General features: G+C 42.9%; 1 protein-coding gene across 1 annotated transcript in view; it reads right to left on the reverse strand.

Annotated features, from left to right (window-relative positions):
* The window catches only part of cplx2b (complexin 2b), a 61032-nt gene extending 36774 nt beyond the window's left edge, over positions 1 to 24258 (reverse strand). Inside the window, exon 1 of the mRNA XM_030062073.1 lies at positions 24189 to 24258. The gene's annotated coding sequence lies outside the window, so the exon portion shown is untranslated. The remainder of the gene's footprint in view (positions 1 to 24188) is intronic.
* Positions 24259 to 24943: the final 685 nt, after the last annotated feature.

Below are 24943 nucleotides of genomic sequence, written 5' to 3' on the forward strand. Positions count from 1 at the left end.
GCTTAAAGCCCCCATATTGGGCCGATCAGTGCTTTTGACACACCGGAGCACAAAGCATCATCATCTCTCAAAGGTTTCATTCAACTCAGACCAGCAATGTGTTATATATCACCTGAGACATCTCTCTCGCTCTCTCGCCCTCTCTTTCTCACATACACACACACACACACACACACACACACACACACACTCACACATGACCATTTTATTATATCCGGGATAAGCCATTTATATGCATCTTCATATCCCAAGCGTCCACGTTGAAAGAGGAAAACTGAGCTATTCCAGTGGAAGCAGAGCTAACGCAGACTGCAAAAAGCTGACAGTTAACAGGCGGAGTGTCCTCGCTAATATCAACACACACGATGTAGCGAATGTGATGCAACATTCACATCTACTAGCTCTCAAACACACTGCATGAGTATCAGAATTAATGCCGAAGCATAACTGTAAAACTGTCTTTCCTGGGAATGTTTCAGTATCATTTGTGGTTGGGAATTCAGTCGGCACATTCAGTAAATTATTATTTGGTAATTCTGTACACCACCATCCACACAGACACACACACACACACACACAAAATACAAAAAGCGGTCCACACCAGGGGAACTGTCATCACAGATGTCAGAGCGCATGATGAAGTGCACTGTGTTATCACTGTTGTACCTTACGGTCCACTGACTTGCTCGAGGGCACTTTGACAGTTTGATGGTGCCATAGGTTTTAATTCTAGCTGTCCCTGCCAGTCACCGGCTAACAGCTCCAAAAAGCCATCCCACCTTCATATGTCTGGTCGGCGGCTCAAACCCCTGAGGCTAAACATCTGTTCCCAGCCTCAGTGACTTCCAGGCACCGCAGCGTTTGCTCGCAGCACTAAACTGATCTTTAGAGGGGGCTCTGCTTGTGCCTATGCCAGTGTTATGTGATCACTATTGCGCTAAAAATTGTATTTGTAATATAATATTTATTTCTGTATCAAATTAAATCTGCCTATGGGGAGAAATAGTCCAGTTTTTTTCCATTTTTTTTCTATGAGCAAGCATAAATATGAAACAAGGCAAAAAAAAAAAAAAAAAAAAAAAAAAAAGACAATTCAGCCCACTAGTATCAAGAAAATAATGCTTGACCCAAGAAAATTATTGATTATTAGTACTGGAAACAAAGGAGATCATCTCCTCCCACTGGCAGATGGCTTCTTCACATGACACAATGACCTGTTATAATGGAGATTTTTACAATGTAGAAGTAACTGTGCTTCCCTCATATAATGACTTTAAACTAATGAGGTCACAGTGATGACTTTTGGTAGCCTGTATCTCACACCCACTGTATTCTTAGCATCCGTTTTTCTCCACATTAATACCACATTTCCCACAAGTCCCATTACTTCCTGCCCGCCCTCCCCATCCCTGAGGAGGGTCAACGTGTTGGAAGTGATTTTTCCATTGGCCTGTCATTTCTTCCACCATCTGCCAGAAGCTGGCAGAAACAAAAAGAAACGCTCCCTTTGCTCCCTAAAGAACAGAGCCCTACTCCTGTTTTGTGCCGTAAAGCAACCCAGCAGATTTCCCTGCAAATCCAGCCGTCATTTGTTTGTGGTAACTACGTTAATGCTGCAAATTTAATGTTGTAATTATTAATTGATGTTAAAATGCTATGCTGCGTGATGCATCTTTAACTTCCCTGGCTGTCCTGGGCTCTGAAAACATGGTAGGCTCAGCACTGTCATGAATACAGAAAGCCTGTGCCATTTTAAGAAAAACATGTCAACATGTGTCGTATTTGTCACTGTTCCTAAACCCTCAAATCCAATCACAGAGGTAAAAAAAAAAAATGTTATCTGGGAAAAGTTTCTTGCCAAGTATTGTACTGTACTGCACTGTGAAAAAACTTTGGGAGGAAAAAAAAAAAAAAACGCCCACCAAATGGTCCGTGTTACATTATGTTTTGCCAGGGAAAAGCAAGCCTGTCCTCAGCATTAGTAATAGCAAGCTATACAGCACAGCGTCTATTCTTCTTCCCATGTTTCTACAGCCCTAGAGGCCCCAGGAGAGACAAAGACTGCATAATGCATGGCATGCTGGATGGCTTGTTTTCAGTCAGACCACACCGTCTGCTCCGCTGTGGGCAGATCTGGGTTAAAGGCACATCAGAGCAGCCATGCAAGTTCTCTGCTGCTCGCACCAGGTCAAGTCACTTTCAGCACGATCGATTCAGGGTGTATTTTTACTCATTATTCAAACATCATATGTAATGCTGAGATCAAGTGACCTGCAAGTCAGTTTCTGTTAATGTTCTGAATTGACTGAATTGAAAAATAAGATGACTGACATTTTCTGCAGAGCTGTAATGATAAAATACGCCTTTTTTTCCCTCTTTTTTGGGGCCAAGTGCTCATTGCTGCGGTGTTTCTGTACATATACCGCCCTTCCCTATCTGATCACCTGCCAATCAAACAGTATGGGCGGGACTGTGATGCCTCTCTTTGGATTTCCTGTTGGTGGAGTTTGAATTTCTGCAGGTGACAGTCTTTTCTTTGTCTGTTCAGCCAGGCTGGCTATCGTCGCTTTTTCTGTTCATTCATTTTTTACTAGGAGAGTTACAGTACAGCAATGTTTAAAAAGGAAAAGAAAATAAAAAGTCTAAAAAAATATGTAATACATAAGAAAATCGATGAGAGAGAAAAACAGGTAATTATCTTTCTTCCTGATTGAAAACCAGTTTAGGCACATACTGTAGCTACAAATGTAAAAATAGAGGCACCTTCAGCTAATGAACAGAACTAAATACTTTAAATAATGGACAGCTGTAGTTTAACGCACATATAACTACAAAACTATGAACTGGGCTGTGTGCATTCGTTCACATAACAAGTTGCAATGACCAGCCTCAGGTTTAGATTAGATTTTATCATAATATTTTATATTGGACGTTATTTCGGCCAACCTTGGGGGGGTGATATGTCTTGGTGTTGCTCGGCCAGGCGGGGGCGCTGTGATTAAGGTAAAATATTCAAATCAAAATTAATAACTGTTGCACCACTTGTTCAGTGTTGATGAAACCTGTAGGTATGTCGTATCCTGTCACTGATTGGTTCGAAAGGAGACATATAGCTGCAGGTTAAAGATTTCTGGAAAAAACACCAATTCTTCTCACTTTTCTTATTGCATACATAACCACACCACACGGCACGGACACAAGCATCAGCTAAATGGATGGAGTGTAAATGTAAAGTCATGCGTCTGCACAACATCTCTGTTAAACTGAAAGGGGTTGGGGGGGAGGGGCTGGGGGAGTTATGGGGTGGGGGGGGTAAGTGCTGGAGGGGGAAGTATAATCAAGTTACACTCAATATAGCTCTTCCTCCTCGACAAAGTGGATCCGACAGGAAGACCAATGCATGATTAGAAATAAATACAGTGCTCTGCTGCTTGTTCTCGCCCACCAGCTGCCCCAAAACTACAGGAAGTCCTGCACATAGACGGAGCTGAAAAAAGAAAGCACACCAGAAGCTTGTGGCTAAAAAGAGTTTTGACAGGGTTGTTCACTAACACCCCCATCATCCAGGTTCCACTTCCTAGAACATTTTTTTAAATTATTTTTTTTTATATCTGACCAGCGATATTGGCTCAGCATTTAGTTTTACTGACTCAATTGGCATTTCTTGTTAAGGAAATTTAATTTGTCGGAGAAATGCTAGACCTATGGGTTGGGACACTTCAGATGGTCATGGGATGGCATCGTAAATGTATTCATGTGAATAAATACATTTCTAGTATAAATTTTTTGCCTTTATGTGAACACTGCTTTTTTCATATTTACAGCACATAAGCAGGACATATTCTAAAGCCCCAGTTTTTATGTGGATGCCTAATGGCCTTATTCACTTGAAACTGGCTTTTCAATGATGTCTGTGGCGTGTAGCTGTTTTCCATTTGCAATAGGAGTGTCACGAAGACATGGCAAGCCAGAATGAAGGAAAATAACCATTTAAATCTAAATGTGCGATACATGAGAACTGCTCAAAAACACTGGAGATCAACATTGAGACAAAGGAGGCAAAAGGGCTGAGAGGCAGCAGAGGTGGTTTGTTCGCTGGTTCACAGGTAGTGTGCTACCCAGCTTTTTGTTTTAGCTATGCAGTAACATGGCAGTGTCAGATAATTAAAATAAAGTGTTGGGGCTAAACTTGAGTAATTGAGAAGGAGAGAGAAGTGACTTTCAATACACTTCACTGCCTCCTGGAAATTAGTTGAATATTGTAGCTATATTTATCATGAGAAGCTTTTACCCATGATAGTATCATATAAACTAGTCTAAAAAGTTAAAGTAAGAGTTATCTGTTCACATTGTTTTGAAAGTAAAATGCTGAAAAAAGTTGGGATCTGCAACAGTGTCAGACCTACTCTACACTGGCAGCAATTCTGGGAGTCTCTTGAGAGTCAACAAGCTGTTGCTCTGTGTTAGTGTCGGGCACTGTGACACTGTTTTGCATCATTTAAGGCCGCAACATGCCAACCTAACAAATGACAGTAGGCAGAACCACCCATGAACAGCCAGTAACCTGGTTTATGAGCGAACCCGAGGACGCACCAAGCGAAAGATGTTGGTCACTCCTAATGTACTACAGTCAAGTCATTTCAGTCTGCGGTCGTTTATTAGATTTTCAGCTCCTGACAAATGACTTTAGAGGATGAATCCAGTGGGAGCGACTGGATAAGATTTCCTTTGTTTTTGTCCAAGCCCTGCCTTTCATTTGTACAGCAAAAATTCTTCAGTTTTGTGCAACAGAACCAATTAAATATACCGTTAACAAACTGCCTGGCCTTTCCTTGTAACATCCACAGAGCCAAAAATAAAATAATGCAAACAATCCTTGTGCATTAAGCCAAAGAAGAGCCGTGATGCAAACAAACACGCATTGAAAAGAGGGTCTTATGCAATGCTTGCATCTGTAAATAGTCCGCTGTACAGTTCATGTACACATATAGCTACTACCGACTGCAATCCACTTCATGACCCATTTCTGTTTTAGGGCACATACAGTGAAGTGGGATGCCGCTGTCACACTCACGCACACTGCCAGCATTGTGCAGAACGGTATAGCGAGGCCAAGATTTGCCCCATTTCCTGTCACTGAACGACAACCTGACGAGCCTGATGGGAAACGCTTTGACAGCTGGGTGTGAATCTCAGGACTTCACAGGCCTCGCTGCAGCGGCAGCGCACCAACGCAGCGTTGGTTCCTGAACGGACCGCACTCGTGCTTTTGTGCGACATACAAAGAGAGAGCCACACATGCATCGGCGAAAAAGAGCGCAGGGGATGAGACTCCTACCAATTCACTGCGCAAATGAACAACTTAACGTACCGTTTCAGCGGAAATTGGCTTTTTGCTTTTTTTTTTTTTTTTTTTTCTTTTAATTCTGAATATGTTTAGGTATTCAGCTGGAATTAAGTGGATTGGCTCTCTTTAAGGGGAACTATTGTGTGGAACGGCCACAAGTTATTTAACTTAGCTGTGGAGCCTTCTGTGCCGTTAATTAGCTGTAGATTCTGGATGGTAGGATTCATTACATGCCTGATTGAACAATAAATCCCTGTGTTTTCTGGGGGGTGACATGAAGAGGCTTGGTGAGGCCGGGCTCTAAGTGAAGAGCCTCAGCCAAAGCCTTTTTTCAGGAGGGTGTTTTTTGTGTGTGGCTACCGCGGCTTCATCATGTTATGGAATTACAAGGACAAATTACACTTCTATATTGCGTACAGGTGTATATTTTTAGGTTTAGGAACAGATGGTAAAGATCACATTGCTCACCTGTCTTTGGTCCCCTACAATTTCCCTTAATTGCTGTTATTATTCCAGTTTGACATGCTGCACTAATTGACTCTTTGAGTCACAAGGAAGTCATTTTTTTCTTGCGATCATGTTGGCCTGTTCTCCATGTCATTACATATAGCATCACTTCAACAATAAATGCCAATATCAAAATCCTACTTTTCAAAATTCTTGGAAAAGTGTTTTTTTTTTTTGTTTTTTTTTAGTGGTTGCTTCATGCCGATCTACTAAAACCTGAAACTTCACAGCTTTGTGTCATGGCGTGGAGGTGAAAACCAGGAGACATGTGGCCAGGCAGTTAAATGTATTGGTAACACTTTACAATAAGAGTACAACAATTAACGTTAATGCCGTAATGAACATTAAGTAACAGTTAACTAACCGTTAACTAATGTGTCTAAGAATCATGTACTAATGCTGTTCATGTTAAGGTATTAATTTATATGTTATTTAAGGGTTATTGTAGATATTATTAACATTAGTAAATGCCATAATAACCATTAACAAGTTAATTAACGATTACGGCATTAACTAACGTTAATTGTTGTACTCTTATTGTAAAGTGTTACCAATGTATTCATTTTGAAGAATCAGGAAGTTGTGAAGCTTAAAACTATGCATGAGTGATTTTCTGATTGTTTAACACTTTTGATTTGTCCCTCCTTGCGTTATGTCCCACTCTGACAAAAATTCATTCAATCCCAGGAGCAAACAAGGCACCATTAAAGGCAGCATCCTTTTGATTTTAAATGGTGTTACATAGCTCAACGGGTAAATCAACGTACAAACACTACCTGGGTTAAAGGTTCAGTTCCCCTAGTGTCGGCCACTCGTGCTAAAATATAGACTGTTAAGTGCTGTCAAGGACTTGGATAAGCAAACGCCACGTGGCAGCGGTTAAATCAAAGAGCCTAAGAGCTTCTGGGAGGGAAGACACTTTAATGTAGCTGACAGTTTGGATTCAGTAATGAGCAGGTTGCTGTTGCTCTTATTGACAGACTAACCTATTTTGAAGTTGAATAAATGTGAGTCATCTCATTTAGCCTTGCTGATCCCACTGCTGAGAGGACCGGACACCAACTGCTGCTATGTTCCCTCTAATTATTTACCTCCCAGTTACTCAGACAGCTTACAATTTGTGCAGGATACACGTAATTAAGCCAAAATGGAAGCACTGTCTCACTTTTACGCTTATGAAAATTCAGAATGTTATAGGATTGTATAGGCAAACTGCTAACACGAGATAAAATCTCCTGTGTAGTTTCTGTGCTTGGGCTTTTTCTGTCTGTTTGCGTTCTTTCTTTTTTCTTTTGCATCTCCCATCTCATTTGTTTTGCTTATATATTGTCTCTCTTCACCATGTGTATTCTCTCTCTCCTTCTCCGCATCTCAGACTGACCAAAGCTGCGAGAAATTAGTGGCATTTGTTCAGGATAATGTAAAGGACAAGACAAGGACATGCTGTAGGGGTGAGGTCATTTTCTTGCCACAGGGTCCGGGCGTAATTCCCCGTGAAGCATCAAATCATAACCAACCTGTCTTGATGCTGCATTGCATTCTGGTCTATTTTCTGCTCCTGGGGTGAAGAAATTGGTCTCTGTGCGTCTTCCTCTACGACGGATTTCTCCCTGTGTGCTTGTTGAATGCCGGTGCAAAATGGCGGCTTAAGGGAGATGATTGTGAGGACAGACACCAAAACCCTGTTTCCTGTTCAATGTTTTAGATCGCAGAAACATTTTCTAGCCTTGTCTACATTTGGCCAGTTATACACAGAAAGAAGAAAAACACAGCAACAAACCACTAAATGGACCCAGAAGTATAAAGCACATCACTAATCCGGACATGAATAATAAATATGGCCATACAGAATAGCAGTGTTAATATGTTGTTCATAAAATGCCCTTTCAGTTTCCTTTTCAGCTCTGCTCCATCTATCCCTGCTGCTGCACGGGCTTGTTTCTCTCCAAAGTCGGACAAACCGCGTCCAGTTGGCCGACGCAAACTTGTTGACCCGCGGCAACTGGTGCCAAAAGACATTGCTGTGGCAACTGAGGCCCTGCAGGACTTTAGAAAGGCGAAGGACGGGGCCGACAGCACAAATGTGTTGCATCCGAAAAGCTCAAGAAAAGAGAGAGAGAAAGAGCATTTCATAAACAGAGGCGGCAGGGATGTTACGAAGGGGAAAACCACCTGAACTCACGATTGTTTGTACAGAAAACAGTTGAGGAATTGCTTTTAGGCTGAAATAAACTATAATGAGATACACTGATATGAAAACATTGGATGGATTATATAACTAACATATGTTCTTAAGAGAAAAAGCACAAATTAATCCTGAAAATGCCATTTCTGTTTCTACTGGTGGTTGTTGAGAGTTTTCATACCCCACTACACTGACAGTGATGAACGACGTGATTGATTGCGCCCTACTGGCATGGCAGCTTGAAGAGACAATTTATGCTCTAAGCAATTTGTTAAAGCACTGAGGGATAAATGAGAAGGACAAATGGGAGGTCAGAGGACAATTTGCTCCAATATAACCAATTGGATACTGGGTAGGTGTATTGATCATCGAAGGTACACTGACATTCACACTTGAAGGAGTTAATTTATCGGTAGAGAACAACCTTTTTGGATGAGTGTTAATCTATCAAAGAGTGAAATTCGTGTCTTTGAATGATGTAAAGTAAATCCCTCAAATGGCGCTACAATGAAGATGAGGAGAGCTACAATTCTGGTTTTGTGTTTCATGGAAATTGGTAGCACTTCTTTAAAAGATTAAAAATTAATATTGATTATTGCTTGAGCTGCACTGTGGTCTGTGGATCTAAAACCCAAAAGCAGCTTTTAGTTTAAAAATGAAAGCAACAGGATGGATAGTTGTGTTTTTACAGGCTACAGGCAGCAGAGAGTGAACAGGTTGAGGTGTTTTCCGTCACTGGTGAACTTTAGCCCTTTATCGGTCCATTAAATGCCCAGGGAGTCAATGCAACCGCTATAAATGTCACAACATTTCACCGTGAGTCATCTAATGGGAAGCAAAAGTGAAATACACTGCTGTTAGGGAGACGCATCATAAGTTAATGCGGCGTCGGTGACTGGGTAATTTTGAGTAATGGGTCATAAAATCTGAGTTGAACCTTTTGCGTCAGCCGTATCCGTGAGATGCCTCATCGGCCGGAAACAATGGAGAGACGGGTGGACCGGCAGACAGACGCACTGATAGGTAGACAGACAGATAGTTGAACTATGTGAAGAGCAGGTAGACAGAAAAAATTTAAAAAATAGTAGGTAACAGGAAAAGAGAGGCAAGAGACAGACAGGCAGACAGACAGGTTTGTAGAGGTTGGAAGACTGATTCTTCAAACTCAGTCCTTTTAGACATTTTATTGTCATGAACTGATTCAAGAACCAAGAGCAACCAGGGCGATTATTAACGCTCGTCATATTAACTGTGTTTAAGCAGCGAAGGTTGAGGTTAGCCGACTAAAACAGCCTGGCTAAGGTGAGATTAAGGAAAGTAAGTCCTTGAACTCGAATTTCCCTTAATTTTCCCCTTACATAGCTTAAAGGTTAGAGAATGTTTTATTCCAATATTGTATGACATATAAATATTCAGTATACTGAAGCTACATCACACTTATGTTGTGTGAAATATTCAAACCCATGACACCGTTGTTTTATGGCTGCAGCATTACATCAGCCATAAAATATCTAGATGTGTTGTGCATCATTTTATACGCATTTCGCGGTAATTCAGCAGGTCATATTTGGCCTCTCTGGAACCCACTAGGATTTAAAAAGCGATTCAGCCCTAAATCACTGAATCACATATCTGTCACTGTCCCCTAGGGGTGGAAACTTTCACATATGTTGCACTTGTGGCCACAGCCTTACGATGATGCTTCAGCGGGTGTTTTTAGCAGCTGGAATGGCAAAGCATTAGAAGTCAATGTGGCACAAGTTTTCTGCTAGTGTCGAGCCACTCTTTAAATCAAGTTCGGTAACACTTTACAATAAGAGTACAACAATTAACGTTAGTTAACGTTAGTTAATGCCGCAATGGTTAACTAACTATTAGTTAATGATTATTATGGCATTTACTAATGTTAATAATATCTACAATAACCCTTAAATAACACCTTAGCATGAACAGCATTAGTACATGATTCTTAGACACATTAGTTAACGGTTAGTTAACTGTTACTTAATGTTTATTACCTGTTACTTAATGTTTATTACCTGTTACTTAATGTTTATTATGGCATTAACTAACTAATTGTTGTACTCTTAGTGTAAAGTGTTACCTCTCTGTGGGTTTGAACAAAACTCAGCCATGCATTGATGATAAACCCACCCGGGAGAGCGACTGATTTAAAGAGGTTAACAGGGAATTAAACAAGACTCATTTTTTTACAGTACTGCAACTTGCTCCTGTCTTGTATCAGGACAAATCCAGTCTGAGTTAGAGTGTGGGTACCCCAGCCTGTTAGGAGAAACATTTAGAAATTACAATTGGGTTCAGTCAAGTCTTTATTATTTTAGTCAAAAATAATGGACCTACTGTCTGTTTTGGGAAACCTCCTGTTCAGTGCTGGAGTTTACGTGACGACACTGAAAGCAACGAGCAAAATCTCAGGCTCGTGTGGCTAACAGCACAGTGTCAGCAAAATGTGTTTTCTGAATGAATGTTGACATCAAAATTAGGGTGCATGACCCAGAAAAATGTATGCATTGATTATATCTAAAAACACTACAGTCGTATTGTGTAGAATTGCAGGACGTGATTAGAAAATATCAATGGAGACGTTCAGATCCCCTGCCAGTTTCCAGATCAAACCTACACACACATACACACACATAAATACACACAACCATGTGAAAAAGGCAGGAGACGCGCTGTACGTCTCCGTCACCGTCCCTCCTTCCAGACCGGCTTGCTTCCAGCTTCATCATCGGCTCCGTGCTTCCCGCTGACAGCGACAACATGCCATGACTCAGCACCGCACATCTGTCTTCTCTTTCTCGCTCTTTCTATCTGTCGTTCCCTCACTTATTCGCACGCCAGCAAACAGCTCCTCTATTCTGCTCCGGCATTCTCTTACTCCTCCTTTTATTGTCGCTCCTACGTCCTTACACGGTGCGTCGCTTGTAAACTTTTGCATCTACCTATCTACAGGAAGAGAAATAGGGTTCTCCAGTGTAGTGGCTCAATATTGAACCATATTCCCTTTTTTTCCCCCTTAAAGCTGCCATTTTTTTTTTTTTTATTAACAATTAGGGATTAAATATTGATTGACAAATGCCTGTTCACTTTAACATTTATAGGAAGAGTCTGACTGAATTTCAAAACTGAGCTATTACTGCTGTTACTCAGTCTTATCAGAGAATATAAAATGCTCCGCTGTGCATGACAATTTCTTTAGCTGCATCATGAAAATAGTATTCTCACGCTACGACATAATGCTAACTGCGGTTCCATTGGATTCCACTAGCAAAATGCTAACGAATGAAAGCCGCCTGTCCAAGCTCACCTCACACGGAGTTGCATGGCACGTTCAGTCTGTGATGCATCGTGTTTCTGACTGGGCTGAGGAGCGCCTGCCTCATTCGTGGAGGGCGACACGTCTCTGTCGCTTCTTCACTTCTGCTTCTCATCCACATTTTCTCCAAGTGTCGTTCTCGGACACGTGTGTCACATATTGTCATTCTCAGTTTTTTTTTTTTTTCCCCTTAATTTATCTCTCCCTGGCTTCTGCACTCGTAGTTTCAGCCTCTCACTTACAATCCCTCTCACCTTGTCTCACTCTCTCTCTCTCGCTTTCTCTCTCTCTCTCTACATATATATATATATATATATATATATTTAGATCTCAGCATCTGCCTTGACACCTCGCTGTCTCTCCCTATTGCTTTCTCTCTCTCACTCCGCCTTCCTTTCCCTCTTGGTCTCTATTTCTGCCCGACTCCACACCTCTCTGTCTCTCAGGATCCAAGTCTCGATTGATTTATCAGGCAGAGTTGGTGGGAATTAGTGTCAGTGTGCTGTGCAGAGGAGACGGCACAAGGACAGGACGATTAGGTTCATGGTATGTAGGCTGCTCAGGCATCCAGATGTTGTTTTTATTCAAAATCAGATCAGCGTTGTCCACCTTCAATATCACGGCTATGAGGCTGTTTGATTGATTACATATCTATTGCAGAATGGATCAATATGACATTGCTTGCTTATGGGAAGACCTTAACCTGACTGTAATTCAATACTCTGATCAGATTTCACAAGTGTGCATGACTGTGTTTGACCGAATCTGTACAATTACAGTTATTACTATTAGGGCTAGACATCGGCCAGTGTCTGGAACCGGTCATCTTTTTTTTTTTTTTTTTTAAATTAAAGTGATAGATGACTGATGACTCCTCACTCCTCTCTCCTCCAGATGCATTTTAGGATTGGAGACTTCCTTTTAAGATGTCGCGCTGAGATCGATTTCTGGGTCACAGGCAGGAGGACGGAGGAGGAGAGAGGAGACAAAGAGGCACAAAACAGAGAAATGAGAAAAGCCCTCTCTCTCTCTCTCTCTCTCTCTCTCTCTCTCCCTCTCTCTCTCTCTCGGGGCTCAGTCGAGTGCTTACAGTGGCAGCGATAACGCAGGCAGACGCCTTGGGGGAGGAGAGCGCTCAAGTCTCAGCGTCAACACCAGCAATAACAACAACATGCTCACTAGTAAAGGCACAAGCCGAGGGCAGAGCCGGGTCACACACAGGTTTGTTTTATTCCGCCGAGAGCACCAGACGGGCGGGGTTGACTGCATCGGGGCTGTCGTGCTGGGTAAAGGATCAGTCACAGAACAGATATATAGAGATATCAGAGCTTTGATAAAAGCGAGAAGATTAAAAATCAGGGTGCTTCTGCTGCATTAGGCTGAGGTCACATGGAGGCGTTTTCCTTAAGCACAAAGTGCAATTTTTGAAGTCAGCACCGAAACTCTCTAAGAGGTCAGAGAGTGCAAGCCGCAGTACATCATTTAAGCTAATTAGCATAAGGCAGCTACCCTTGACTAAAAAGGGTAACAGGACTCTGCATCATCAGGTCACTAAATTGTAGTGACAGTATTTTTTCATCGGTTCTTTTTTTTGTGCAGAATGATGCTGCTTAGGCCAACTGCCTTCTCCTCTTAAACTGGAAAAAAAAAATGAATACTGTACATTTTTCTCAAGCCAAACTGTGCTACAGATGAACCATTAATAATTTAAAAATAAGACGATACCCCACTAATAATGGTGAAAATAAAACTGAATGGCAGAGCGCAATTCTTCAGAGGAAAAAATTCTGAAGATGTTAAAGATGGCATTAATCACAGGCCGCTCAAGGTGCTGCTAATGTTTTCTTGTTGGTCTTTACACATTCAACATGATGGAAACAACACTCAGCCTTCGTTAACCGTCATCAGCCTTGGGTAGTAACGGTTTACAGAGGTGTGATTGCTTTTTTCAGCAAAGGGTTGAGTAACAAATCCAGCACCTACATTTCAGTTATTCAGTGCAATTACATATAAACATACACTACTGAGGTTTTTATTACACCCCTTCACCCTTTCAAACGCAGAGGAATGGACATGAATAATGGGAAGATTGCAGCAAGAATTTTCATGCGCTGTTATGAGCTGGGAATTTCGTCCTGGCTCATCGGAGTTTAAGGTAAATTTCTCCACCCATCCTGCACATGACACCCTTAGAGCTCATTCAGACAGAATCCAGCAAAGCAACCAAACGTTCCCAAGGCTGAACTACGCTGACCTAGGTGTCCAAGGCGTGAACTGTGCAAACGGCAGAAGGACACAATTAAGGTCTGCACGGTAGTCAAAATAAGGCTCTGTAGCCGCGCCACGCACCTGCTGATGTGCGGTTTGTTGTCATTTCAACCGCACGAACCATGAATGGCCTTCTGTTTGCAGACACCGTCGGCACCGTGAACACAAAATGGAGCAAAAAAAGGAGCATAAAGGCTGGTAACATAAATCAGCCTTTACTGTCCACAACATTGTTTCAACTACTTCCATTTGCACATATATGCTTTTGGGGTGAATCGACACAGTAAAATCAGCAGCGTCAATTTAACCGAGTGTTTAAAATCAACACAACACCAGTGTTTCTGTCGGTCCACACCCATCAGAGCTCCTCTAACACTTTTCGACAGTTTGGAGCAGCTGCCTCAGAGCCATTTCAGCTCCATGATTGGACAACAAACCCTCCAATTAACTCTAGTGTTAAATCAACACTTGTGAACACTGGTAATTTCTGCTGAGTAGTGTGGGTTTTTTTTTTTTCCCCGAGCTTGAAAATCAATCATGATACCAAACTGCAGCTGCAGTGAGTCTAAGTCATACACACAGCAAAATTTCCAGTGTTCATAAGTGTTTATTTTAGAGTTATTTGGAGTCAACCAGTGTTGATTGGAGAGTGCAATGGCTCCGAGCTGCATGCTGCTCAAAACTGGATAAAAGTGCTAATTTAACTGTGATGCCTGTAGACTGATGGGGACTCTGGTGTTGTGTAGATTTTTCAGGCTCTTTGATTTGTAATGATTTTTCATGCTGATGATTTTACTGAGTAGCAGCAGGTCAGTTGGAACGCCCTTTCTGCCCTTCCTCCTCCTCCTCCTCCTCCTCCTCCTCCTCCTCCTCTCTCCTCAGGCTCCTAATTAGCTTATGTCATAACTATGGAGCCTCACCCTAAACACCCAGCACTGTAAGCATGTGTGTGTGTGTGTGTGTGTGTGTGCCTGTAGCCTGAAACTGAGCTGTTGAGTCATTCCATTTACACAAATTTAGTTGTTGTTTTTTCAAGTCATCTGAGGCAAAATTTTGCTTTTGAGTCTGTTCACATTTTTTACCCTACGTTGTAACGTTGTAATTTGTGTAAATGTGACTACTTGTGCCCTGCAGGGCACCGTAGGTGACGTGCAGGAGTCTCTAACTGGCCAGGTCTTTGCAGTGTGTTGAGGTTGAGAAACATGCAGCGTTTGGTGATCAGAAACCAACCGAGTGTGCAGCCTGAAGCAGAAGGAAGTGTTGGCACCAAACAGACAGAAGGAGGGCAAGAAGCCAACCAGCACAAACCACTGCAGCAACAAAAAAGAGCCACAAATATGGTTTAAAAAAGAATAATAATAATGGAAAAAATGAACATTGGAGCAGTGAAGATGAACTGAGTCCTCTGTCAGGCCAGCTTAGGTCTGTGAGAAAGAAGTTAAAATACATCTTAGAGGTACAAACTGAACAGTTATTTGCCAAAATGTAAAGCAAATGTTGTCTTTCATAATATAATATAACTGTCCCTGAAAAGGACCAAAACTCCTAAAACAGAGATCAAGGGGCAACAGATACCCCCTTGGTCTTCATTTTTTACCCTGCATATGCATGTACAGTATATTTTCCACTTTTTGCATCACATGTTCATGCTCACAGATCTTCACGTGACAGCATCCTCGTGCGCGCTCATGGGCGGGCGAGCTCAGCCTGAACAGCCTCAACTCCTGGCGGCTAAGGCCCGTTCCAGCCGAGCCGGTCTGCGGAGGGTAGATAAGGCTGGGCTGAGCCTGCTCGCAGCCCGGCATGAAGCTCGCACGGCTTTATCTGCATAGCATTTCAACTAGATTAAACACTCCATCCGGCCACTGTCGGCCCCCTCTGACAACAGCGCCACTGGATTAGGTAACAGCCGTTGTAGCCAGAACTGATTCCCCGCTAGCAGCGAGGCTCTGTAATAGCTTTTCGATCTGGCGGTGTGTCTCCGTGTCTTCCCAAGTGTCAGTGACGGCAAGGTCGCACCGTGTGACCGGAGAAGCTACTGAGAAGAGATTGAGGTATATAGCAGAGGAGCCAGTGTCCATCATGGCTAGCACGGATTGAGAAATGCCACGGAGCCGAAATCACAGCCCATCAATCTGTCACTGGATGTCTTCAAAGATCCTGCATCAGAGGAATTAAGATTTTCTTCCATTTATATAAATACATGGTCAGAGAAGACATTTGTGATTGCGTTTGAGTGCGTGAAGGCCTCATGAAATGTATTTCCTGTTATAACGGGGGCTGCTCATTGGTCCAAAGGCCCATCATTACGGAACCCCAATGCCTGCTTTGTAAATTTAGTTAAGTTTAGGCAGGGGTTTCCTCAAGTGAAGGTTAGGGTAAACGGGGGGGAATAAATTTCTCAGCAGGGATGCAAAATTCAGCCTAACTTGGGAGCAGTTGGCATTTGTTTTTGGGAAAATGGGCCATTGGATTGATGGTCGTCTTCACATTTGTTATCTACTTCAGTTCAACTTTGAACTAAACTTATCCACATACCCTGAGTCATAGTACATCTGAAAATAAATTCACAAGACATGAATAATGATACAGGGCCTTCGAGTGTCACTTTTTAATGTCACCAAGGATGGAAGCGAAAAGCTCTGGGATCTGCAGCAGATTGAGATATGTTGTAATATCAGTGGAAGTGCCGACCACCGACGCTTCGGCACATTCACAAATGCCACAGTCTTTGTAAGCGTCTTTCAGTCCGTCAGTATGTCTGCAAGTCGTCTGAGAGTCGCTGCTGATAAGGTCACACAGCATGATTTAGGAAACCGCAGCAGATCGAGGGTCACGGCGGTGCAGACATGACAGAGAGGCGTCTCGGTGCTACAAAGCTGCCAATCTGACGCTGTTGTGGTATTTACGTCAATTCAAGGGGAAAAAAAAGAAAGAAAGAATGGGACTACAATCTAGTTGCTGCAACTTGCTGGTCACAAACCAGAGCAGAGTGTTGTCGCCAATGCAAAAGTCTCTTTACGTACAATTCGGCCGCCATATGGTGTCTACATGGCTGGAAAAAAGAACACTTCTTTTTTATTTAATCCCTCAATAAACATTTTTCCAATGTGATTATTGTCTCAGTAACTAGTTTCAGGTCTTCTCAGATGTTCTTTGATGTTCATTTTGAAAATTATGGCACCATGCAGAGTAAAGACACACACATCTATCCATCCCTGCATCCTACTGTCCAAATTTGGGATTTCTGCATGTTTTCCGGCGTCAAGAAATTACAAGGTGGTAACGACCATGCGGGGAAACTCGTGGCTTCAGGAAGGCAACTTTGAAAATTAATGGGTATTGTCATAACAGCTACATCCTCCTCTTCTGCACAGTGAGTGGTGGGGAACAACAGGTCTGAGTTTTCTGAAGGACTTTGAGAAACTGTTTCATAGCTGAGTGGCTTCTCAGCGTTAAACAAGAAACCCAGGGCTTTGCCTGTATTTCGTGTAAGTCACTCTGACTCTGCACATTGAATACCACCCAGCCTTGCAGCCTGTGTCTGCTAAGCTGAAAACTATGTATGTCTTGTAGTTATTTCTATTCTGGACTCAATACTCAATACTGATCTAGTCTATAATCGATAACAGTGATAATTTCTTCAAGATCTTTGAACTGCACCGCCCACCTTTATGTCTGCTGATCCTCTGCATCTGTCCTCATGCTGTGTAGAATATAAAATCCCTCTGCAGCTTCTTGTGTTTCCTGACAGCTGTGAAATTTAACACGGTGACAGCTTTGCTGTAGACACTGTTACCCTGAGCAACCCTCATCATCAAATACTCATCAGCCAAAACACTGGCACTGAAATGTTCAGAAACAAGAACCCTGCTTTGATTTCTTAGACTCATTTTCCCATAAGGCTAAGCATTTCCTGAGTAACTCGCTGCACCCTATAGTTCCTCATGACACAATTTGTAGATAATTTATGAGATTATGAATGTTTTATATTGCCATGCGCAGTCTAGGAGCCTACCAGAATAAATCCTCCAACACAGACAATGACATTTCTCGTGTTGTTTTCCCCCCAACTAAGACTCCGAGTAAGTCTCTTTAAAAAATAATAATGTGATAAGAATAAGAAGTCTCTCAGCATGTAAACAGCAGGACTCATTCTAAATAGAAAGGGCAAGTCTCCCAGCAGCTTGATTGAGGTTCGTCTGGTGGAGAGGCAGTTATAAATAATCCATAATTTATGAATTCTCTCTGGCGTATGGCGGCCCCTGTGGCCATGTCCCTGCAGAGTGGCAGCATAACAAAATGCAGGGAGAGGGGCCTTCAAACATACATACACACCAACACAAACACACACACACACACACACACACACCTGTCAGTCTCAACAAACTACTGGAGAGCCCATTCATCATCCTCCCTAACTGGCAGACAACAGAGCTTGTGTGCAGCTCTGTGTCCTCCAGCGCTGCTGTTGTTTGAATTTGTGCGATATTATCGCCACGCAGGCCTGCTACTTCATAACAACGTCAGGATGCATTTGCCAAGCAACACACCAAGGCTACTGTCATACACTCCAGCCAAAACTGAGATGAGAACCAGGGGAGATGAGACAAATCTGATTCCAGTTCCTGTAACTGAAACTAGCATTCTGTCTCTTCTTCTCTGGTGTTTATGCTGGTTTAAAACACCTGAGGAAGTAGCTGTATATGAGTAACAGTTCAAATCCCACCTAGCTGGTTGTTTACATTACTTCTCTTATATTATAATTTTTGTTATACTGCTTCCGTGCGTGCCCTATGTTGTCTGTGTTTTGATTTCTGTGCTTACAACATCCATTGCACGTCTATCCGTCCTGGGGAGGGATCCCTCCTCTGTTGCTCCCCTGAGGTTTCCTCCTATTTTTCTCCCTGTTAAAGGGGTTTTTTTAGGAAGTTGTTCCTCATCCAATATGAGGGTCTAAGGACAGAGGATAATGCATTTGTAAAGCCTTTTGTGACAAATTTGTAATTTGTGATTTTGGGCTATATAAATAAATAAAATTGAATTGAACTGAATTGAATTACATTCTCACTGCAGATCTATGTCTGTTCCGACCTTCTAATACGACCCACAGGAGCGTTTCCTAAAGCACAAAAGCACTCAGCTGCTATATAAAAGCACGAGAGGTCCTTAATCATACAATCATAACTATGCACAAAAAATATCAGTCTCACAGGCCCAGTGGTCTGCGAGGTTAGCTGCGAACAAATACACGCGTACACAGACAGATACACAAAAAAGGGGCCAAATGTGACTAACCGCTCAGCAAAATGCAGCACAGTTACAGTCAATTTGAATGACCCTGCGTTTCATTGCATCAGGCCTCAGTCCGCCCCAAGAAACTGTGAGGTAAGGCCTGCATCACGCCGATCCTGCAAACCTGCAACTTATTTCTTCAGAATAACGAGCGAGCCAGGGAGCAACATCTTGACACACAGCAGCTGTGAGTGAGTGTGTGCAGATTGGATGACTAACGAGAACTAATGGCATATCAGTGGAGAGATTGCTCACAAGTACAGCGGTCTGTTTGTGGCAACAGTGGGGCGACAGGCAGACAGAGAACGCCAACACATGGGCCGAGTCTCTCTGTGCTCCTGTCACTCAAACGCTCATTGTTCGCCAGCACAATGCCGCGGATTCATTTATCCATTTAGAGATGCCAGATTTTTCTACTGAGAATAAACACTGACAATGGAAATTAATTTTTTTTTTTTTCTCGCACCAATGGGAGGAAGTCAATACGGAGATGACAGCCACAACCCTAATAATATTCATAATCTGCTGTGAAGATGTGCAGGTTTTTGCACGTTGAAATATCGCAGTGTAATTAGTTATAATGGTACATCACAGCGTTTTTTTTGCGAGTTCCGCCATAATAACAGGAGCCTCGGTGATCTCTGCTTTACGAAGGCAAACAAAGGCAAAGGGCTTCGACTCGTAGTGGGGGGGTCGATTTAATGTCAACAAAAATTTCATCCATAAGCGCTGCCGGCTGATGTTTACCAGCCTCTTCTGTGTCAACAACACTTTAAACAGAAGAGGACGTGAACTTTGAACTCTCTTTTAACCTCAGTTGCGCTGCTCACACAGGCAGTACCGACCTTCTTTGTGCTTTTTCCGTTATCCTGTTTGGAGATTCACTTACTGTGTTTACATGAACCATAATATTTGGGTTATTGGCCCTCATGCGGCAGTTATCTGATTTCTCAAATGCCATGTAAACGAGAAAGACGGTTGCCATAATCAGGGTACAGGATTAATAGAAATGGGCGTAAGGCAGCTACATTTGTCCGGGAGAAACGTGATTATTGTGGCGTGTAAACCGATACACCGATTTCTGAAAGGTTTTGTCAGTGGATAAGGAAAAGTGACAGGATAAACAAAACAAGTACACACAGTACAACATCGGGGTGAGAGTGAAAACTACATGCTATACATTGAAGAATACCAAAAAAACCAAAAACCACATCTGCAGCCACCTGTCTCCACCTTTTGGAGCAGTGAAGCGAAGCTCCTGGAAGTCCCCATCGGGGGCCGGCTGACCGGTGCTCTCTCTCTGTCAGCAGGGGCATCATCGGGGCTCAGAGGGGAAACACGATCATTGGGAAGAAGATGTATACGGGGTTTTGAGTAAATGGCTTTTGGTGCTGTATTTATGTGTTGATTTCCTGCAATACCTCTCAGCAGTCTGATTTCTTGTGTGCATGTAAATGTAATGACTTTCTGCATTTGTTCAGGATCGCAGAGGGTCTTTCCAGATGACTGGTAAGACACAGGTGTAAAGCTGCAGGGAAGGAAAGTGATGAAAATGCAGATAAGAGAAGCTGGAAAAACTGCAACTGCAGTCATTATCAAAATTCACTTGATAATGGTATATTCTATATACCTTTATTATTGCAATTGTAGTTAAAGTGGTCCTAACTTTTTCAACTCTGCCACTCCCATTGCTGCATGGGCAAGCTTTGCTCAAACTAACAGTTTATTCTAAAATCTAGTGGAGATCCCAAGGTTTTGAAAGATATCAGATATGTCCTGCTGAATAACAGGGAAATGTGTATTAAGTGGTAGACAAGACATCATTTTCTGTTTGATGGTGGAGCCATAAAACAAAGGCATCTTGGGTCTGAATATTTAACTTATCATGTATTTGATTTAGCTTCAATGAAATGTTGCATCAAGCAGACATAGATTATATAAGTGTCACTATGGTACAGCATGGATAAATGTATTTTTCTACCTTTGCTGCTCCTTAAGGAGAAATTTAAAGCTGCAGTAATCACTTCTGACCACTAGGGGGTATTGAGAGCTCAAACTGTTTGTAAACACGCAGCATTAGTCCTGCGGCCAGGTTCAAGGTAGATCACTTGTACAAAAGCAAAATAATACATTTTTTGGATGGAACTGGGGGCTACGTTTCACTCTTACAACGGTCTTGGTCATTTACTTGGATTATTTTGACTCTGACCTGTAATTCGGAAATGCGGTGAGGCAGCAAACTTTCAGAGACAAGGTTAATGATCGCTTTGAATGATCAGAAGTGAAATTTGGATGAGTTTATCTGCAGAATGTATGGTTACAGAGATGCTTTGAGTGAAGTTGAAGAGGCAAAAGTGGGAGGGGGAGAGCGCTGGTTCTATCTTGTTGGTGGGGGGAGTGGGCGGGGCTACAATTTGACAGCAAAGACAGAAAAGAAGTGAAAACAGCAAAAAATGAACTTAGAAGTGGTTTAAAGCACAGGTTAGTGTCAGGATTGTCAATACATTTTGAAACGGCTAGTTGCAGGTTTAAGGGAAAATCAGAGTTGAAGGGGTTCCCTGAACACACTGAGTACAGAGTGCGGATGGCCATTTTTGCGCAGTTACATGCGGCTTTGCGGCTCTCCGACAGGGAAAAGAACGGCTGGCACACAGCACACACACAAAACAGATGCAGTTGGTGTGGCAGATAAAAAAACAAAACAAAACAAGACAAAAAAAAAAAAAAACACTCTGCCCCGCCTACGTGATGCACTGTGTCCATGTCTAGTGTATTTCAGGTGTTAATGTCTAGTGAGCAGTCTTTTTTTTCACACTATGTCTCAAACACTGGTTGCTGCTCTCATAACCTTGTACTTTTGTGTGTGTGTGTGTGTGTGTGTGTGTGTGTGTGTAGCTACGTTCACACAACCTGCCTCGTCCACTTCTACTTGAGTTACCGATTTCCCAGCTCTCAACAACCTCAGAGGTGTGTGAACTTGTTGCATTCAGGTGTGAGTCAGCAGTAGCGTAGTAAGAGCGTAGTAAGAGCGAGAGGGCAACAATTCAACAAATCGAGAAACACCGAGCCGTCTTCTTACGAATTATCCAACCTGTCTTGTTGCTGCTTTACATTCTGGATTATCTGCCGCTCCTGTGGCGAACAAATTGATCTCTGTGCATTTTCTGCGCTGGATTTCTCCCTGAATGTTTGTTGAACGTCGGTGGAGGGGGGCGCAAGGGAGCAGAGAAAAGTTGAAATAGAAAAAAAAAATGCTTATTTGATGTGCTGACACATTGACAGCTTGCCAACTGTAACTGTAATCTACTCGTTCCATGCAGCTCTGCAGAATTTGAGCGCGGCTTTAGCCCGGTGAAACCTCATCACAACGTCCCTCCGTTTACACCTTTATGTTTCACATGTCCGATATTTATCAGGTAACACAGCTGCACTCAGGTCCTGGCATTTTGAACCGTATGTTAAAACTTGGCTCAGCAGAAAGCAGAAAAACTAGAATAGCCGAGACAACCCAGACCCACTTTGTCAGTTTTTATACGACAGGCTTTCCTTAACCTACTGCATTTTATTCTTCTTGAACTGATTTCATAAATTATTGTGCTGTATGACATCACTGTCGTAGATAATTTATGAGAGTATGTTCATATTTGCTTTGTCCAGTGAAAAGCTGCAGGGTTCAAGAAACTCAAAAAAGGCAAGTCATGAAGTAGTGCTCTATTGTTGTTCAACAATATAATTAAATACTCATTTATTTTGAATTATTAAACATGAGCTGAAGTGCACCTCGACACCATCACCACCACACACACGCACACTTCTGAAAGTAGCACTACAACACTGGGCATTGACAGTAAAATTTAACATCGCTGTTTTGGATCGCTGAAACATTTTTTGAGCTCAAACTGCACCGCCACTGCAGGCAATATGTGGACATGACATAACATTACCTACGGCTTGCCACAGGAAGGCAAGAAAAATACACTGATACATGGGCCCAGAAACCCAATACACATTGCCAATAGCTGTTCTGAACAAAATGTTTTAGTGGGAATTTTCCTTTAGTCTAACTATTATACAGGTTACAACTGCACAGCTTTTTCTCTGCATGGGATTGGCTACAGTGGGCTGTTTGCATCACACACACACACACACACACACACACATACACGCACGCACACAATCACGTCTCAAACACTGCTGCTCTGTGACACATGCACACACACTCTCACGCACAAGCACGCGCACACACATACACACCCGTGTATTAGGCTCCATAAAGCTAATCAATGCACTAGCACCTATAAATATTTCAGGCCGTCCATCGGCAGTGAGATCCTCCTGTTTAGCACGCGTGCAACACGTACGCGCACGCACACACACACACACACACACACACACACACACACACACACACACATGCACAACAAGGACGCGCGGCACCGCATAAGACAGAAATTAAACACGGGTTCCGGATAATTGTGATCCAGCACTTCATTGAAAGCCCTGGGCTGCTTTCTGTGAATGGTTTCTAACGCGACATATACTGCCTCCTCTTCCTCTCCTCCTCCTCCTCCTCCTCCTCCTGCTCACACGCTTCTCTCATCTTTCGCACCTACAGGCGGGAGCGCGCCATGGCGGTGGAACAGGCAAGGCGCTGATCACCTGGACGGAGAGGCAACGGAGGAGTGGACGGACAGAGGTGGGCCTGTGTGAGGTGGAGAGGGGGGGAAAAAGCATCTGCACTCATTCATTTTGGATTGGGGTGTCTGCCTTGACACGTGAAGCCACGGGGGGAAAAAATCTGCAACCCTGAGCTGGAGGAGCCGTGCCTTCCCTCCCCTGCGCGCTTCCTCACGTTAAGCCACTTTACCAGGTGGAGCTGACTGATACCTGCAGGCTGCGAACCGTCTGCTGGCTGGAGGAAAGCAGCAGCAGCAGCTTCAGCAGCAGCCGCATCTCTCTTGTCTCCTCCTGCTCAGAAACCCGCAGCTGACGCCTCAACCTGTACGCACCCATCCCTCCTCATCTTCCTCATCCTCGCTTCCCTCCTCTCATCTCTCCATCTTCACACCAGTCACACCATCCGAGCAACACCACCACCAACCCTCCCCTCCTCAGGATCAAGAAAAGACAGGCTAACAGGCAAAAACGAGCATCCCCGCCGCCTTTTCCCGAGGCGTTTTCTGTCTTTTTTTTTTTTTTTTTTTTTTTTTTTTCTTTTGGCGCATGGTGCGTTTGGTTTTACTGACCTGATGCGTCTGGAGCGACCGAGGCGGTGAAACGGATCCCGACCAGTCTGCAGCCCACCTCCGATTGATGCTCTCGCCGTCTCTCTCTCTCTCTCTCACACACACTCTCTCTCTCTTTCTCTCTCTCTCTCTCTCTCTCTCTCTCTCCCCCCTTTGTCTCTCTACCGCCCCCCCTGCACACTATTACCTCACAGCCGCTCCGCTCCTCTTACCTTCCCCTCCAAGACGCAAGGAGGACAAGCATGGCGACACAGTCTAAACAAAAAGCGTTTTATATAAGCACAGGAAATCTGTAAGTGTGGTCCAATGGAAATCTCCCATCAGCGTGGTTCCAGGTAGCAGCACCATAACAAGCTTTCTGGTGCTGAAAAAAAAACACCCTCAGAGAAAGAAAGAAAACAGTTAATGAGCCAAATGAGCTGTTGTAGCACTTTCTGTGTGTACCATGCAGTATCTGTGGTGTAGTGAAGAACTGAAGAAATTTTACTCATACTATATTAATAGTATTATACATGATCCATTAAGCAACTTTAGAAAGATTAGACGAGGACATGCTGATTTATTCCTGTGCATTATGAATACATAATGTGCAGCAAACTCGGTTTCATCACCTAATAAATCCAAACAGAGTGAATCCATAGAATTGAACTGATTTTTTAAATTCAATTTCTATAGATCAGTCTAAACCCACATAGGATATTCATTATTCTGCTCATTACAAATAAATAAAGTTGCTTTGACTTACACCTTTCATC

This window comes from Myripristis murdjan, chromosome 10 (assembly GCF_902150065.1).
Source record: "Myripristis murdjan chromosome 10, fMyrMur1.1, whole genome shotgun sequence".
Taxonomy (NCBI): Eukaryota; Metazoa; Chordata; class Actinopteri; order Holocentriformes; family Holocentridae; genus Myripristis; species Myripristis murdjan.